At 38.9% G+C, this 15,496-nt stretch overlaps 1 protein-coding gene across 2 annotated transcripts in view; it reads left to right on the forward strand.

Annotated features, from left to right (window-relative positions):
- The first annotated feature begins 6,281 nt into the window (after positions 1 to 6,281).
- Positions 6,282 to 15,496, forward strand: part of RALBP1 (ralA binding protein 1) — a 49,799-nt gene continuing 40,584 nt past the window's right edge. For both annotated transcript variants that reach the window (XM_006920078.3, XM_015595761.2), the window contains exon 1: positions 6,282 to 6,456. The gene's annotated coding sequence lies outside the window, so the exon portion shown is untranslated. The remainder of the gene's footprint in view (positions 6,457 to 15,496) is intronic.

Consider the following 15,496-nt stretch of genomic DNA (forward strand, 5'->3'; position numbering starts at 1 on the left):
ATTCTACCTGGATTTCTGTTCTGTTCTCTCATATGGTTTCTGCTTCTTTGTCTTCCCACTTTGGCTGCCTTTCCATGTCTGCTTCTATTTATTAAGCAAAGCTCTTAAGTCTCCTGGTCTTATTAGTGTGGATTTGTGAAGTAGGTGTTCAGTGGCACAGTCCGGAGAAGGGTTCAGCTGCAGGCCAAATTTAGCCCAAGCCTCTATCCCTCCAGGGCCACCTGTTAAGATTCACCAAGCAATCCACAGGTGTTGTGCTTATAGTTACTTCAAAAGGCCACACCAGAAATCGAGGCCAGCTCTCTCCAGTATGATTCTACGCACTGCTCAGCAAAAAGCACCTGACTTGCTTAGGATACACCTGGATGTGGCTTGGGTGGGGCTGTGAGTTGGGGGAGGCGGGGTTTTGGGGAATCCTCTGGGCGGAGCGACCTCTGTTATCCAGTTTAATGAGGTCACAGCTATGGCCCCGCTGTGTCTGCGCTCAACAGGGAACAATGGATACTGCCGGCACTTCTGTACAGAGCGACTCTCTCCTTGGCCCTCACTCCAACAATGTCTCCCTGTAAGTCTCTGGTGCCCCCTGAGTGCAGCTGAATCAGCACTGATGCTCAGAGCGAGCAGATCTGTCACCATAAAAATCTGATCGCGTACGCGGCCCCCTTAAGAGGCATCTGCCACTGCCGCAGCTTCCGTAACTTCCGTCTCATTTAGCCACTCGGGACCAGGCGGCCCCGCATCCTCGCCCCGACTTACCTTCTGCCGTTGTAGGGTACTTTCTTTGATTTCTCCCTAGTTGTATGGCTTGTTCATCAAGATTCCAGGCGATTTTTCCTTGCTGCTGCTCCTTGTTTCCGTCACAACTTTGATTTGGTCACCAGAGGGATGAACAGAGCCTCTATTATCTACACCATATTTTTTCTCTCTTCTAAATATCTTATGTTTATATATACAAAAATAGGAAATTTCAATTATGTAACAATACTATGACCCAGTGAAATGTTTAGGAATCAAGTTTCAGGTGCTACTTCTAACTATACAGGCAATACACATTGGATTCTTCTGTTCACCCCAAGGTAGAGTTGTCTTTAGAATATTTATTCCAACCCTCATATGTTTTTAAAAAATAACAGCATTATTGAGATATAATTCATATACCATAAAATTAACTATTTAATCCATTTCCCATTTGCCCTGAGAATACCTGTCGATGGCACTTGCAGCTGCAGCGTCTACTACAAGATAACACTCAAATTACAGTCCTAAACATTACTGTCAAAGTTTGCTACAAAATATCTTGTTTTCACATTGCTCTAGTATATCGATAGTCTTTGGAAACAAATGACATCATTCTATTTAAAACATTCTGTTTTTAGTGGTGGTATTTCCATTTACAAAATATAGTAATTCTTGATTGCCAAAAATGTCAAATCCTAGATGTTCTGCTTTGTGCTGTTTCATGCTATGAAATTTACCACACGAAAAAAATTATTAAATAGTGATCATCATATATATTTCTGCTACATTAAGATTGGAGACAAGTTCTGTTTAGAAATAACTCCAAGAACAGTTTTATATTTTATTTTCACATTAAAAACCAGTCAGATTTGCCTTCGCCTCAAAGAGCATGTTTATGTAAAATTAAATTGACACTGGAAGTAATCTGCACTTTTTTCTTTTCTAAACAGGAAATGGGTGAAAGTGTATAATTCATGAAAAATATCAGTCTGTACATCTATTTTCTTATGATGTCCTTGGTTTTGGTACCGGGATGATACTGGCCTCATAAAATGAGTTGGGATGTGCTCCTTACTCTTGTTTTCTAAAAAGGTGTTAATAGGTTTGGTATTATTTTTTTCCTTAAAATATTTGATAGAATTCACTCGTGAAAACATTTGAGCCTAGGCTTTTCTTTGTGGGAAGATTTGTATTTACTGATTCGAGTGTTTTACCTTGGTATACACCTATTCAGATTTTCTACTTTTTCTTGAATTAGTTTTGGTGTTCTTTTTTGAAATACCTCCATTTTCGTTTGTTTTTTAAATGATTGGAATTACGATGTTTGTATCTTTTTTATTACTATAAAGTCTATAGTGTTGTCCCTCTTTTCATTTCTCATTTTGGTAATTAGTGTCTTCTCTTTTTCTTAGTCTAGTTAAAGGTTTATCAATTTTATCTTTCCAAAGAACCAGCTTTTGGGTCATTTTCTCTACTTGTTTTTAATTCATTGATTTCTATTTTGATCTTCATTATTTCATTACTTCTACTTAATTCAGGTTTGATTTACTCATCTTTTGCCACCTTCTTGAGGTGGAAGCTTATTGTCTTCTTTCTAATATAAGCATTTTCTACTATTAATTTCCTTCTCAGTACAGTTTTAGCTGCTTCCCTTAAATTTAATATGTAATATTTTGTTTTCATTCAGTTTTAGATATTTTCTAATTTTCCTTGTTATTTCTTCTTTGGCCTGTGGGTTATTTAAAAATGTATTGTTTAATTTCCAAATATTTGGGGATTTCTCATATTTCTTTCTGTTGTTGAATTCTAATTTAATTCCATCATGGAAGGAGAACATATTTTATATGTTTTCAATCCTTTTAAAATTTATAGATTCATTTTTTGGCCTACCATATGATCTATCCTGAACAATGTTTCATTTGTGTTTGAAAAGAATGTGTATTCTGCTGTTATAAGATGGAGTTTTTTACGTGTCAAATATTTCAGGTTGGTTGATACTATAATTCAAGTCTTACATACACTTAGTGATTTTCTCTTGTTCTATCACTTGGTGAGAAAGGAATTTGAAACCTCTACGCATGACTGAATTGCCAGTTTCTCCTTTCGGTTCTCATGATTTTTGCTTGACATTACTTAGAACTTCTTTCATTTTAAGGCTAAATAATATTACATTGCATGTGTTTACCACATCTTATTTATCCATTCATCCATCAGTGGACACTTGGGTTGCTTCCATCTGTTGGCTAGTGCAAATAATGCTACTATGAATGTGAAACTACAGACATCTCTTTGAGTCTCTGATTTCCATTATTTTGGGTATATACTCAGAAATGGAATCGCTGGATCAAATGATAATTTTGTAATTAATATTTTAAGGAAAAAACCATACTGTTTTCCATTGTGGATGCATCATTTTATATTCCGTCCAGCTGGCAAAGCCATAAGTTTTCTACCTCCTACCACAAATCTAGTCCATTCTTTCTAGCAATAAAGCTGCTAGTTTTCTTGGCTAGCTCCACCCATACTGGTAAAACTATAGTTCCGGGACATCAGGGCAGGAAAGAAGCAGCCTCAGGCAAAAAGTCATAGACATCTATGGTTCCTACTGAAACTTCTAGAAGTTTTTCAAGAACAGATGTTTCTCAAATTGTTTAATTTCCAGTGCCCTGAAATGATTGTTTCTGACAAATTTGTCCAGTTTTGTACTTGTTTTGTATGCAGAGAAATTGTTCACCATGTCACAGCTGAAAGTCTCTTCTGCAGTTTAAGTAGCAACTTGTATTAGTCAGGACCTTTCGTTGTCATGTAAAAGAAATCCAACTGAATTAGGCCTTTTAGAATTTTGGGTCACAGAAAACCCCCAATACAAACTGGCTCAAATACAGGACATTTATAGCTCACAATTCTAAACAGTGTACAGATTAGTCTATTGGTCAAACAGGTGAGGTTTGATAGTGCAGCTCTAATGATGCCACCAAATACAAGGGTCCTCTCCTTTCCAGCACTCAATTTGACAATATTGACAATTCTTCAGGCTCTACTGGTGTCCTTCCCCTAAACCCTGTCCTTTCAGGCTTTCCTCTTGTAGGAGCAAAATGTTTGTCACATTTCCAGACTTCATATGCCTACATCACACAGGAAAAGAAAGGATTCTGCAGTTTACTAGAAGCCCCAACTCAAGACTCTGGGACTCATTGGTTCTGACTGGGTTATATGATCACTTCGGAAACTCTCAGCCATTAGAGGGAAAGGGCTTGTTGCATGGCTTAAATGGGAAGAACGAATGCTCAGGGGGCAACCAACAAATATGTTCTAAATCCACACAAATTAGCCTGAAATAATAATAAATAAATTTATCAGCTCACCCAGCTAGGGTCACATGCTCAAAGCACTCAAGGAATTATACAAAAACTATGGCCTCTGAAACTGAAACCACAGTCTTCAGGCTGCCAGCACATGGTTCTCTCCCTGTCCCTGCCCCACCCTCTTGTCCCCATTCCTTCCTACTGCAGAAAGGCCTCTTAATGTTGTGAAGAAAATGGCCAGCAGCAGTTACCTTGGTTAAAAGCTTCTCCTCCTCCCTGTGTCCATATAGCAATTTTAAACAACAGCTCAAAAATGCCCCAACTCCAGTCAGTGCCTATTTTTTTGCCAGCGGTGAAGAGTACTGTAATTGTGATGGTAACATGCCCACCTAAGTAGTCAGAGTATGTAGGGAAGAGGCAAGAGAATTAAAATGTTAATCAAGCCACTATCAGAGACTGCAATATGCTAATCAGCACTGCAGCCAGACCAGGAAGACACCTTCAGAACAAAGGAAGATTTCTGCTCCCCAACCCATTCCCCACACCTGTGAAGGGGGGATAAGAACCAAGTCATTCCCTATGGCTAAAACTTTGGAGGAACCTATGGATTAAACGCTGGGAACTGCAAGCAGGCCTTTCACTCTACAATTCACGCTTCCCCTTTTCTCACTGTATGTCCATATCAAAGGAAATGGGAACTAAAGAATGACATATAAACGAAATTCTCTGAACACTCAGGGTCCCTTTCAGTGCTTGCGCAAGTGCGCGCGCGCTCTCTCTCTCTCTCCCCCTCCCTGTTCTCATCTCTATTGTCAGTCCCTCTCACTCTCTGCCTCTGAGAGAACACAGTGTTATCCCTTCTCTAATAAACTTTCCTTTTGACTCTAACTTTGGCATGTGCGTTGAATTCTTTCCACACTTTCCGCCAAAGGACTCCCTTCTCTCGGTGCTTGGGGAAATTTGCCTCATCCTGCATGGAAGACAGTTTTGTTGCCAGGGAAGCAGTAAGAAAGCTTTTCAAGCAGTCAAAAAACAGCAGCTATAGAAGACCACCTTAGGGTGTAATCCTGGAAGCCTCTTGAATAACAGGCTGTAGGGGCTGAACATTACTGGGTAGGAAAATGCAGAGTACAAGGGAGAGACTAATGTCAGATTTGAGGGAAACTGATTTGGGAGATAGAGTGCAGGATGGATTACAGAGGTCAACTTAAATATGTAATTAAGTTCTTAAAAAAGTGTTGTATGTAGAAATGGAAGGGATTGGGAAGGACTATCTATCCCAAATCATATTTCCCCTAAGCCGCCAAATTTTATAAAGCAACAGTTCAAAGGACGCCTGATTTCCAGCCATGCACTAACATAACAATTCAAGTCTTTCTGAAGACTGATTCCAGAAATCCAGTTATTTCCAGTCTTCCTCATGATTCAATTCTATCTGCAAGCTAACCACGCGCTGTTCAGTTCTAATTCAGGTGTGCCTTTGTGAAAGTTGATGCAAAGAGGGCGACAGAAGACAGCAGTCCTGATATCCTTCAAGAACCAAAGACCGGCCTCTGTCAAGACTCGTTTTAGGAATTCTAAAGACGGTCCCCACAGAGTCTTACGTAAGTCTCTCCTCAGCGGCCAGGGCGCTTCCCTTTAACCCAAACACCCAGGGCAGACGTCCCCACCCCAAGCAAAAGATGCCCCGCCCAGTCCGCGATCGGGAAGATGTCCCACCCAGCTGGCCTCCTAGGCTGGTTTAACTGGTTAGGACGACTGAAGCCTGCTGGCACAAAAAGTCTGAACGTCGGTATTTGAGGAACAAGCGGGCTAGAAGCCTGGAGAGAAAAGGCATTTCATTTCTCAAGATTACCCCAGGGGCTGCCCCCAAATCACCTCCGCGGGATTAGATTCGGGTAGGTGCAAGTCCCACCCAGTCTCCCAAAACCAGGAGCTGCGCAGGCGCTCGCAGAGCACTGGCGCGGCGCGTTCTTTCGCGCGCTTCCTGTCTCCTCGACGAACTCCGAAGCCGTAGAGGGCGCGGTGCTTCTTGGGTGTTGTAGTGTACTTCCTCCACGAAGTGCCCTCCTATAGGCTTGAAACTGGGTTTCCGAGAACTACGCCTCCCACCGTGCATCGCGCGAGGGCGCAGGACGTTTGCCCTTGTCGGCCTTAGCCGCCAACACAGAGAGGAGGGCCCGGGAGGCCGACTGCGGCGGGAGGAGGGAGTGCGCTTGCGCGCTAGGCCGGCTAGTCCTGTTCTGTCCCAATCATTGTAAACAGGCGGAGGCTGGGGCGGGGTGGGAATGGGGCGCCTGAGGCCGGCCAGGGGTACAGCGCAGGAGGTGGCTACGGTGGCTGCAGCGGCAGCGTGAGCGCAAGGAGGCGGTGGCTGCGGCGGGAGCGGGCGGTCGCGCGGTGGCGGGCACAGGTTAGTGGCGGGCAGCGGTGGCGTGCGGGGGTCGCCGCGGTGCCAGTCGCGTTCCCGGGGAGATTCCACAGCCGCATCACAGCCGCGTCTGTTAGGGAGCGTGCGGGGCTAGGCGCTCGCCGCGCTCGGGTGGGAGTTGGGGGTGGGGGGCGTGGCTGCCCCTAGTGCGGATTCTTCCCGGGCAGGCTTCTCATTTTTGCCCCATTTGTCGTGCGTTCCTCCCACTTGCCGGCCGGGCCTCCCTCATGGCAGCCGCATTTGTTTGTGATTTGGTGCTCTCGGGGTCTGGAGGAGGAGAGTCAAGAATCGAACCCCTCCCCCCTAGGGGCTCCAGGCCTCGGGGCAGTTCTTGGGCAAACCCGCAGGACAGGGAACTCAGTCTTTTATATAACCATATTGTTTTCTAATCGCATCTGAAATATTGACCCGTCTTCAGTGCGTGCCCAGTGGACTAGGAACAGGCTCTTGATGTTTCCCACCACTGGCGTGGAAGCAGTGGGGCTTCTTTGGGTGCTGCGGTCCTTAGTTCAGGTTTCAGTGGGAATGGACGGACCTATCTGGGGTTGAGAATTCTTTTCACAGCGCATTTTCAAGTATGTTTGTGCCAAAATACTGTTATTGAGGTCAGCTTTTTTTTTTTTTTTTTTAAGTCGTTGTGAGATTGAAACAGGTTTTACAAAATACTTCACTCCTCAGTCTTACCTGCAGTAATTATGCTGTTTCAGGTTTGGGAATTTATTACCACAGAGCCTCCCTCATGAGCAAGCAGCATGATTCCCCTAGGGCCTAATAGAGCTCTTGAAGATAATTAAAATGTTAATTCGAGAGAGTTTGTGCGTATAAAAAAAGTACAGTCGTTTGGACACTGAGTTAACACACCATCTAGTCTAATTTGAAAAGCTATCACTGCATTTTTTGTTTAGTGGAGTGGGCATGTTCAAATGCTGGAGCCCTTTGAGTAGCGTTCCATGATACTTAGCAGTTAGTCACAAAATATTTAAGTGGCGATAAGGAGCAGGCCCAGTTCTGGTTTGGTGATCATGGTGGCAGACCGTGAATGTGAAAGATAACCTCACTTTCTGCCTTTCCAGTTATCTTGGTGATTTGATAATTCCTTTCTGAGTATCTCCCTGAAGATGAGTAATTGCTGTAAGCTGTTTTGGCAGTAGTAGAGGTAGGAAGTTTAGCAGAGTGGTTCCCACTTTTCAAAGTGACCTATAGATTTAAGTGGGGGCTAGTTTAACAGTAACCATTGAGAATTCTTTAAAGTATCTTAAAGCAATGTGACATAACTTAAATGCTATCTCTTCAAATAGTATTTCCCGTTTTGAATCTGTGAGGGACCATTTCTCCAGTTTAGGGAAATAGAAGCAGTATCAGAAAATGCGTATTAACTTTAGTTTGTACAAGTTGTATTTGCACAGTCGTTTGCTTGGCAAGGAATGATTGGGCCCTAAATGTAATCCGAAATTATGTTCTTTCTTTTTTGAAAGAAAAATCCCAGTAGAAACTTACATTAGTGTGTGGAGAGAAGGAAAAATGCAGATCGTTCAGTGTAGAGGAATTACTATGTAGCAGGTATGCCAGGTGAAGAAGACTTACAGATGGATAAGGCAGTGCCTCTGCCATCGGGGTGGTAAGACTTTATCTCTTACTTAAACTGTCAGCAAGTGCATTGTGTTTTTAAGATTACTTTGACTGAAGAAAGTATGGGGGTACAGCGGTGTAAAAAGGAGCAAGTGGTCAGTTTCTTACGGGAAGAGGAGAGATTGAGGAAAGGGGCAGTAGTAAGGAGAAAGGGAATGAAAATAGTAGTATACAGGCATAGAAAGGGTGGGCATTTAGGTTGAAGGAACAGTGGGAGCAAAAGCACAGGAGCCTAAAGTTACATATTGAGTTGTAGGATCTGCAGGTATAGGTGGTGGCAAGATGAAACTGGGAGGTAGGCAGAGACCAAATTATGGATAGTCTTTATACAGTTGAAGTAATTTCAACTTTATCTTGTAAGTAAATAGGAGTCATTGAGACAGGATAAACTAGAGGCATTAGCAAGCTCCACCCATTTTGACTCTTTTGCGTGTTGAGCATTATATGTTACTTTATACTTGATGTTCTTAAACATATAGCTTAGGCATGACAGAGGAGGAAGATGGGGAGAAAGGAATTTAAGGCAGAGGAAAAGTTGGATATGATGATGAGAGAGCATGGTATTTTAGGAATGAGAAATCGTTTTCTACAGCTAGATAGCATTGTGTTTATAAGTATTGGGTTTATGGTAAGTAGTAGAAGATGAGGCTACACAGATAGATCCTCAGGTATTGCATGCCATTCTAAGGATTCTAGAGGTTTTTTATTTATTTTTTCTTATATATAATAATAGAGTTTATGGATTTGAATCAGGAAGTTATGATAAGGTTTTTGTTTTAGAGAGTTCTGGTATTGTATAGATTTAAGAAGGGATAGAGGGAAGATAAGGCAGGATGAAGAAAGACTGGTTAAGAGTTTTTGTAGTACTTGAAGTGACAGAATAAGCTCCTAAACAAAGGTAGTGTCAGTGGAGATACAGAGAATTAGATTAATAGTGCAAATATTTAGAAGGTAGAATTCATGGGATTTAGTAACAATTGGATTTTGGGAGTGATAAATAGTTTAATAAGATGACTTGGATTTTAATTTGGATGATTGCATAAACTATGGTAAAGCATACTAAGATGAAATTCTGGAAGAGAGGTTCAAATTTGGGGAAGAACAATATTTTAGCTTTTGGATATATTGAGTGGAAGTTTTCTGTGAAACATTTAGGTGGAAAGGTCTGCAGAATTGGATGTTTGGATTTGGAGTACAAGAGAGAAGTCTTGATAAGAGAGTCATCAGGCGCTATATATATATACATACATATATACACATATATACACACATATATACGCACACATATATACACACACACATATATACACATATATACATGTATACACATATACATGTATATATACATATATATGTATGCATATACACACATGAATACATATATGTGTATATGTGTGTGTATATATGTATGTAGATATATATGTGTATATATGTGTGTGTGTATATATATATATAAAATAAGTGGTAGTTGAAGCCTTTGATTTAGGTAACATAATAGGAAGAGTTAACTGATGGAGAGTAGCTCTAGAAATAGGACATGGAGAACAACAACATTTAAAGCGAGATAGAGGAAGAACTGGAAAAGAAAATTCCTGTTTTGAGATATAGAGAAATCATGAGAAAATGTCATAGAAGCCCAAATGGGATCATTTCAAGAAGGAGTTATACCTCATAACCGACTCCAGAAAAAATAAAAATGAAGAAAAGGAAGCTATACTTCAGATGCTTTGAGAACTTGAGTAAAACAAGGATTATTAAGGGTCTATTGAATTTGATAACTGAGCAGTTTTGTAGCATTCTCCTTAATGCTAACAATTGAGAAAGGAGCTAGGTTTTATTGAATTGAGTAATTGAGAGGTCAGAGAGTAGAGAAAGCAAGTGTAGATTATTTCAAGAATAAACAAATCTTAGGTGTGAAGGGAAGAATGTGAGGTGTTAGAGGGTCATAAAAGGTTAAGGGATGGATTTTTAACATGGCAAAGACTCGAGCCTGCTTTTTTCTTATAGCAGTTTAAAAGGATGAATTTTATGTTATATAAATTATATCTCAATAGAAGTTGTACTGGTTTTTAGTCTATTCACAGAGTTGAGCAACCATCTCTACAATCAATTTTAGACCATTTTTATTATTCCAGAAGAGGAAGGAACCTTTTACTCATCAGTAACTCACCATTCTCCCTGGTCTCACCCACTAGCAACTACTAATCTACTTTCTATCTCTGTGGAGTTGCCTAATCTGGAGATTTCATATAAATGGAATCATAATATGTGATGACTTCTTTAGCATAATGTTTTCAGGGTTCATCCCTACTGTAGCATATATCAGGACTTCATTCCTTTTTATCGCTGAATAGTATTCTTTTGTCCAATAATACCACAGTTTGTTTATCCATCAGGTGAAGAACATTTGAGTTTCTACTTTATGGCTGTTAAGAATAATGCTGGTATGAATATTCATGTGGAAGTTGTTGTGTGGTTATATGTTTCTATTGCTCCTGGGTATTATCTAAGAGTAGGATTGCTGGATTATATAGTAACTCGTATATTTAACATTTTGAGGAACTATAAAACCGTTTCTATAAGCAGCTGAACAATTTCACTATTCAACGTAAGGATTCTAATTTCTCCACCACCTCACCAACACTTTTTATTTTCTGGTTTTTAAAATTTTAGCTATCCTAATAGGTGTGAATTTGTGATTCATTTTGGGTTTGATTTGCATTTCCCTGGTGACTGATGATGTTGAACATCCTTTCAGCATCATGAGAATCAGCTTTTCCCATTTCTGCAAAAAAGGCTATTGAAATTTTAGTAGAGTTTGTATTGAGTCTATAGATCACTTTGAGTTACAGCAATACTTTGCTGTCTTAACAGTATTCTTACATCCACTAAAAAGGATTTTTCTCTGTTTATTTAGGTCCTCTTTAATTTCAGCAGTGTTTTGAGCTATCAGTGTATAAGTCTTTCACCTTTTTGGTTTTTTTATTCTTATTTTGTTCTTTTGGATGCTATTGCAAATAGAATATTTTAAAATTTCATTTTTGGAATGTTCATTGCTGATATGTAGATATACAGTTAATCCTTGAACAATGTGGGGTTTAGGGGCTCCAGCCACTTGCATAATTTAAGATCTGCATATGACTTAAGTTGGAGTTCTGCATATGCGCATTCCCAACCGCGGTTCAACTATATAGTTGACCCTTGAGTAACGTGGATTTAAGTTCACTCGTGCAGTTCAAACCCACGAAGTGCAAGGATCAACTGTACAACTTATTTTCTATCTTAATCTCTCTTCATCTTGTGTCCTGTAACTTTGCTAAAATCATTTATTAGCTTTAATAGTTTTCTTGTGTATCCTTTTGGGTTTTCTATGTAAGATCATGTCATCTGTGAATAGAGGCAATTTTACTTCTTTTTTTCCAATATAAACACCTGTTATTTATTTTCTTGCCTGATTGCCCTAACTAGAACTACCAATACAATTTTGAATGGAAGTGACAAGAACAAACCTGTCTTGTTCCTGATTTTTGGAAGAAAGCTTCCAGTCTTTTATCATTAAGTGTGATGTTAACTATGGGTTTTTCATTGATGCCCTTTATCAGTTGAGGAAGTTCCTTTCTATTCCTAGTTTGTCAGATTTTTCGTTGAATGTCTGTTGAATGTGTTTCTTAATTTCTTCATAATTTTTAATTTTTCAAAAAAAGTTTTGCAATTGATTTCCAGTTTCATTTCGTTGTGGTCAGAGAACGTACTTTGTATGCTTTCAATCTTTTAAAATTGAGATTTGTTTTGTGGCCTAACATATGATCCGTCTTGGAGAATGTTCCATGTGCACATAAAATGAATATATATTCTGCTATTGTTGAGTAGAGTGTTCTGTAGCTGCCTGTTAGGCCTAGTTGATTTAAAGTGTTGTGTAAGTCTTCTGTTTCCTTATTCATCTTCTGTCTAGGTGGTCTATCCATTATTGAAAAGGGGATATTGAACTCTCTAGCTCTTGTTGAACTATTTCTCCTTTCAGTTTCGTTAATTTTTGTTCCATATTTTTGGGGGTTCTGTTATTAGGTGCTTATATGTTTATAATATATCTTGTTGACAGACTTGCCATTTTATTATTATATGCTGTTCTTTGTCTTTTGTGACAGTTTCTGTCTTAAAGTTTATTTTGTTTGGTTTTAGGATAGCCATCCCAGCTTTCTTGTGTCTTTGAACCTAAACTGAGTCTCTAGTAGGCAGTATATAGTTGGATCTTATTTTTGTTGTTGTTCTATCCATTCAGCCAAAATCTGTCTTCTATTTTGAGAATTTAACCCATTTATATTTAAAATAATTACTGATTAGAAGAACTTACTTCTACCATATTGCTATTTGTTTTCTATATATCTTACATCTTTTGTGTTCCTTAGTTCCTCCATTACGGCATTCTTCTGTCCATTACTGCCTTCTTCTGTGTTTCTTTCCAGTGCACCATTTTAATTCCCTTATACTTTATGGTTTTGAGTTATTTCTTAGTGATTGCCCTGGGATTACAATTAACATCTTAATTTTCAACATATTAATAACAATTTCAGTAATGTACAAAAACTGCTCTGTAGCTTCACTCCCTTTATGGTGCTGTTGTCATGAACTATATACATTGTGTGCCTGATTTACAATATTTGCTTTATGCAGTTGTCGTTTAAATCAGGAGAAAGAAAAGAGATACAAATGTAAAATATATTTATACTATGTTTTATATTTACCTATGTAGTTACTTTTACTGGTGTTCTTTAGTCATGTGAATTCAAGTTATTGTCTTATGTCCTTTCACTTCAGCATGAAGGACTCTAGCATTTCTTGTAGGATCTAACAATGAATTCTCAGATTTTCTTAATCTGAGTTAATTTCTCTTTCTTTTTGAAGAGTAATTTTGCAAGATAAAGAATTCTTGGTTGACAGGTTTTTCTTTCAGTACTTTGACTGTGTCATCCCTCTGCCTTCTGGCCTCTGGTTTCTGATGAGAAGTCAGCTGTTAATGATATTGAGGATCTCTTGTATGTAATGAGCCACTTTTCTCTTTCAAGATTTTCTCTCTGTCTTTGAACTACTTGATTAAGTAGTATCTCAGTGTGGATCTCATTGAGTTTATCTTGCTTGGATTTTGTTAAGCTTCTAGGATATGTAGATTGTTTTTCATTAAATTTGACAAATTTTTAGGTCATCATTTCTGCGGATATTCTTTATGCCCCTTTCTCTGTTCTCTAATGGCCGAAATTCCTTAGGGAGAGTTTCTAGTGATAGCTTTTATCCCCCCACATATGGGCCATTTATTCCTTTTTCTTTGAGAACATGTAATTTGTTGTTGTTGTTGTTGTTGAAATAGGACATTTTGAGTATTATTATGTGGCAGCTCTGGAAATCAATTTATTCCCTACCCCCAGGGGTGTTGCTGCTGCTTGTCTTAGCTGTTGTTGTTAGTTTGTTTAGTTACTTTCCTTAGCTAATTTTGTAGTATATGTATTCTTGTCTTGTGTGCCTGTTGAAATCTCTGTCCCATTAGTATACTGGTCAACTAATGATTGGACAGAGATTTCCTTAAACATTTGATACTGAAAACATTTCTCAATACTTTCAGAGGGATGCTATGCATTTGCTGGAGTGTACTGTCACCATTCAGCCACTTTCAACTCTGTCTTAGCCTTCATTTCCTATATTTTGCAGAGACCAATGTCATCCAGAGGTGAGAATGTAGGGCCTTCTTGGGTAGGATAAACTCATGGGATCCACACCAAGACACATCTTAATCAAACAGTTGCAAAACAAAGAATCTTAAAAGAAGAGAGAAGTGGCTCATTGCATATAAGAGATCCTCAATATCAGTTGAGGTCCTCAGTGTCAATTAACAGCTGACTTCTCATCTGAAACCATAGAGGGCAGTGTGATGACATAGTCAAAGTATTAAAAGAAAAACACTGTCAATCAAGAATTCTTTATCTGGCAAAATTCTTGAGAATGTGCACAGCCCCAGTCATACACATTGTCTCCTTGATTCTCAGGACTTTGTTGAAGCTTATAAAATAAAGGTGTGTTTTGTTTTGTTTTGTTTTGTTTTTCTTATCTCTCAAAACATCGCATTGCTCAGCCTTTCCTCTTAAGGTTTTTAGTCAGTGTATTTGCCCCAACTGTTATCTGTTGCTTTAGGTGGCAGCAGTGGAAACATCTGTCTGTAGATGTGCTGCTTGTGGGGTGGGGGTTGGGGGGGCGCTTAGCAGCAAAGGCAGACAAAGCAGGCCTTTTCAGCAGGCTTCTAGGGAGCCAATAGATAGGTCAAAACAAATAATTTAAATTTATTTGCAAGTGAGGTTTGTTCTCCTGAACCAACATTGGGAATGCGGGCTGTTATTTTCAAGACTGCCACTGATCTGGGAGCCCAGGATTGGACTAAAGTTTAATGCTGCAAAGCTCTATGTTTTTACCAAGATTCAGCTGATTTTCTTGATTAAGCACTCCCTGGATTGCTTAACACTTTTGTTTAGTTTCCAGTGTTCTGAAAAAGTTGATTGTGTCAGTTTTTAGTTGCTTTTATGGAGGGTTGGACTTTTGAGGTTTCTTACGCCACCATTTTTCTGACGTCACTTCATCGATTTATATATTACTCCATTTATTTTTAGACTATCTGTATCACTATAATTCAAGTGAATTTCTTGTAGACAGCATATAGCTGGGTCAGTGTTTTTCACTGTGCCTTGCTTTATTTCTAAAGATGCAATAGAATAAAGGTTTTTTGGTGGTTGTAAATAGTGCTGCAATAAGCATCCTTTTACTTATATTTTTGTTTACTTTTGGGGATAAGGTTTTTATAGTGGTATTGCTAGATCAGAATATTAGTTCTGGATAGGTTTTGCTAAATTGCCCTTTTAAATGTATCAGTTTATACTTTTACCAGTTGTGGATGAGGGTCTCTTTCTTCACACCCTCCTAAATATTGGACATCAGACCTGTTCATCTTTAGAAAATTGGTAGATGAAAAAAGAGCATCTCTTTAATTACTTATTCTTTTATTTTTTAAATGTGTTTTTTGTGTTCTTTATGTTCATATTCTCTATCATTTATCTGGTTTTCTTTTTCTTTTTAATTAATTTTGTAAAATATTTGTCATGTCTGATGCTAGGTTTTTTTCCCATTTTTTTCTTGGCTTTTTGAATTTGTTTATGGTGTTTAAAAAATGCACTTAAGATTTTCTGAAGGTCATTTTAAATGGAGACTTGGGGACAGAAAAAGCAGTAAAACTCCTTTATCAGATTCTTACATGGGTGGGGGGGCTTGTAGTTTAGAAAATCTCACGTTTTGTCCAGATAGTTTTATACTCTTACTTTTGTATAGTTAATAGTACAATTAAATATTGACTAATAAT

This window comes from Pteropus alecto, unplaced genomic scaffold (genome assembly GCF_000325575.1).
Source record: "Pteropus alecto unplaced genomic scaffold, ASM32557v1 scaffold146, whole genome shotgun sequence".
In the NCBI taxonomy this organism is placed as follows: Eukaryota; Metazoa; Chordata; class Mammalia; order Chiroptera; family Pteropodidae; genus Pteropus; species Pteropus alecto.